Genomic DNA, 4,172 nt, shown 5'->3' with positions numbered 1-4,172 from the left:
TGACACCATTTTATTTGTGTTGCCTTTCTCATTATTAGGGATGCCCAGTGTGGTGTAGCAGATAGAGTAATGGACTCAGAAGACTGGGTTCGAATCTCCATTCAGCCATGTAAACTCACAGGGGCTGTGGAAGTGGTAAAACTACTCATTTAATATCTAACATAGCTTGAAAAGCCTGTTAGGATTGCTGTAATTTGGTTTGGACTTGAAAGCACATAACAGCAACAACCATCTCATTAAGAGAAGTATTTCTCTCCTCATTAATATCCAGCCCTCTTTGTAATAAGAATGAAAAACAAAGCAAATTCTGCTTTTGGTGCATGAAACCTTCAAGTCACATATTAATCTGTAGCTATGTGAGAACGTGGTGGCGCTGTGGGCTAAACCACAGAAGCCTGTGCTGCAGAGTCAGAAGATCAAGCAGTCATAAGATCGAATCCACATGACGGAGTGAGCTCCCGTCACTTGTCCCAGCTCCCGCCAACCCAGTGGTTCGAAAGCATGCAAATGCAAGTAGATAAATAGGGACCACTTTGGTGGGAAGGAAACAGCGTTCCATGTCTAAGTTGCACTGGCCATGTGACCATGGAAGATTGTCTTCGGACAAACGCTGGCTCTATGGCTTGGAAACGGGGATGAGCACCGCCCCCTAGAGTCGAACACGACTGGACAAAACTTGTCAAGGGAAACCTTTACCTTTACCTATGTGAGAACAACATGCAGGTTGAATACTTCAGTCTGCAGGTTGGTTGGTTGGTTGGTTGGTTGGTTGGTTGGTTGGTTGGTTGGTTGGTTGGTTGGTTGGTTGGTTGGTTGGTTGGTTGGTTGGTTGGTTGGTTGGTTGGTTGGTTGGTTGGTTGGTTGGTTGGTTGGTTGGTTGGTTGGTTGGTTGGTTGGTTGGTTGGTTGGTTGGTTGGTTGGTTGGTTATATCTTGCCCATCTGGTCTGGTCAACCACTCTGGGCGGCTTCCAATAAGGTGTACTGTATATGATAAAACATAAGGATTTTACAGACAGTCCATAACACATACAATAATAAAACAAATAATAAATGAAAGAAAAAATAAAGAATTAAATATTGTCAGGAGGGAAGGCCTGAACATACAACCATGTTTTTAGTTGACTCTTAAAAGTGCCCAGTGTAGGGGCCACACAAATCACTGGAGGAAGGTTATTCCAGAGGCGAGGAGCCACCGCTGAGAAGGCCCAGTTTCGTGTCCTTTCCTTCTGGGCCTCCCTCGGCATTAGGCTCCTCAGCCTCACCTCCTGGCTCGTGCAGGTGATCCGAGTAGATCTAGGTGGGAGCAGGCATTCTGCCAAGTATCGGGGTCCTAAACTGTTTAGGGCCTTATATATTAGCATTAACACTTTGAAGTCAATGTGGAAACGGATGGGCAGCCAGTGCAGCATGGCCGGAGTAGGAGAGATATGTTGGTGTTTTCTCACTCCAGTAAGGAGTCTGGCCACCGCATTCTGCACCACCTGAAGTTTCCGCATCAGCTTCAAAGGGAGCCCCTGATAGAGCGTGTTACAGTAACCTAATCTATAGATTACAAGTGCAATTTTTGCCAATACAACATAGATTTGAAGATATTATTAGAAATAGGCTACCCAAAGGTAATGAAATATGAAATTTTGGCTATTTCAATGACCCTGAGTAAGACCAAAATAACATACTTGGTCCACTTATTCTTTTTAAAGTATCATGCCATATATTAAAATATCGTTGTTAATCAGGCAATATTTCTCTATGGTACATAAAAAACCAAACAAACTATATAACTATTTTTTTAAAAAACTATTTTATGTTAGTTTTTGCTCTGATTCACTGTGCATTCAGGTGTAAGCTAATAGTTGTTGAGGGTTCTATGTATAGAAAACTCAGTGGAAAATAAACTCTACTCATAGTGTGACAGGCATTCCAAACATTTTTTTGGCTTTGATTTAGTTAGGGGATTTACAGCAATAAGTGTTATGTAACAATGCAGTAACCAACACAGAAAATCTGTTGAGCTCTCATAATGAAAAATCTGCATCTCGTTTCTCAAACACAATCTCTTCTACTAATGAGCAGATGCAAACTTCATCTTACTGCATGTTATTATTACTACTATTAGTACAGCTATTATTGGTAGGATTTAGCCAAATATTCTCTTTTGTTACCTTTTCAATATCTGCTTCTTTTTTGCAAAGGTCTCACTTTCTTAAGTAAAAGACCATCAAATCTCCTTCACATGTCTGATATGATCCATTTGGAGGTTTGTTGTCTGGAGTCAAAGAAGTCTGATTACTGTATTCACAAGATAAATAATAGCCTAACTGGGAAGTGCTGTTGGCACACACTTCCCTGGGGTCAACTTTACAGGGCTAGCTGAAAGGCTTATGAGGCTGGGGGCAACTGTACTGTTGGGGGCCATGCTCCTGTACCCTACAAGGACTCATGCATGTGTATACAATGTCTACTAATTTTAGTGAGTGCAAATGACATCACACTGAAAACTGAGAAAGAAATTTTAAAACTGAGTGAAGGAAGATCAATTTTGTATTTAACATCCACATAACCTTGATATAAAAAGTTCTAGGCATTGTTCTTTGCCACTCAGCTCACTTCAGACAGAAGAGGAGGGGGCAGGAAAAAGCACAGATCCTCAGCTCAGAGTGATTCCTATATCAGTTAGATGCCTCAGTCCAGTTCACCCACTCCTAAGCCCAGTTCTGTATTATCACTCCACAAGATGATATTGTGCAGCAGGGCAAATCAATATACTACAAGGCAATTCTAAAAAATGGGGGTAACCCCCCCCCCAAAAAAAAAGATATATAACTTGAAATGGGACTTCAGATCAGCACCAGATTAGGCACAGATATAACAGACAATCTGATTCTGCTCTGTGACAAATATGGGGAAGTTTGGGCAACAGATTTTCAAGTTACGACTTTTAAGAAGTTAAATTGTTCTCCCATGCAGAAACAAGTGATGTTAAATGTCCCAGATTTTAAAAAGATCGGATAAATTTAAGAGACCAATTTTGCTTATCTTGAAAGAGAATGGTTTGTCCCACCTCCTTTTTATTTTTTTTTTAATTAGAAAGCAATCCAGCCTGCAGGGGATGAAATATTGGATTTCGATTAAAAAATTTCAAAAGGATAAAACAGCTACTTCCTTATAAACTGAGCATGCATAGAACAGACTTACCAGCAAGAGAGTTCCAAAGTACATACATCATTACAACTTCATGTGGGAAAGCTAAAGGCTAATGAAAGGCCACAGAAATAGTAAAAAAAAAAAACCATCCCCTCCCAAAAAACAACAACAGGTTATCTTTGATAACCAGGCTTGCTCTAAATAAAGTAACAGAGTGACAAACCTTCAGAAAGGGGGACATTTTGCCATGTATCTCCAGGGAATTAATATACAGATTGGTAAGGTATATTCCAAATATCACAAAGGCAAAGAGCATTTATGTTTGTTCCAGGTCTGAATGCTTTCAGTAAATGTTTTCTTGGGATTTCTGAGACCAGGCTCCTGATGCAAGTCTTCAAAGGGAAATGAGCTCCAGGTCTGGAGCAGTCTGAACCTTTCACCCTGTCAGTCAGGACCCAAGTAGCTAACTCTCAGAAGAAGAACTTTTTAATTTCTTCCTGGTTAAACAGGCATTGGAGCTGGCAGAGGAATTCTGTGTCTGTTTGTAAAAAAAACATTTAAAAATATTTTTAAAATATGTTTTTGCTCTGTGACTGAGGATGGTCTTACTTGAAGATAGCAGAGCTTTGGTGCCTATATTCTGTCAAGGTTTCAACCTCTCTATACACAACTACTATACAAACTATACAATTGTTTCATAATTAACAGTTGTGTCTTCCTTTATTGAATCAATCCTTCTCATGTTAGGTCCTCATCATCTCCTACTGCACCACCCCACATTTCCAAGCAATACTGTCCTTCTTGGTCACATCTGTATTATCCTTACATGTGCATAGTAGGAGAAGCTCAGTTTATTCATTTTTGCTCTAGCGAGAGTTCAGAATTAACTTGGTTGAGTACCCACCTTTCTGCCTTTCTAATTATTTTGACTTTAGCTTCCAGTGACAATCTTTTTAAACTCCCAACTCTCTCCGTTTTTGAATTTCAAAAGCTTATAGAGCTTTTGGCCTGACATGGCTTCTTCAGG

This window comes from Pogona vitticeps, chromosome 1 (assembly GCF_051106095.1).
Source record: "Pogona vitticeps strain Pit_001003342236 chromosome 1, PviZW2.1, whole genome shotgun sequence".
NCBI lineage: Eukaryota > Metazoa > Chordata > Lepidosauria > Squamata > Agamidae > Pogona > Pogona vitticeps.
The sequence above is the reverse complement of the archived record's forward strand: the minus strand, read 5'-3'. Positions refer to the sequence as shown.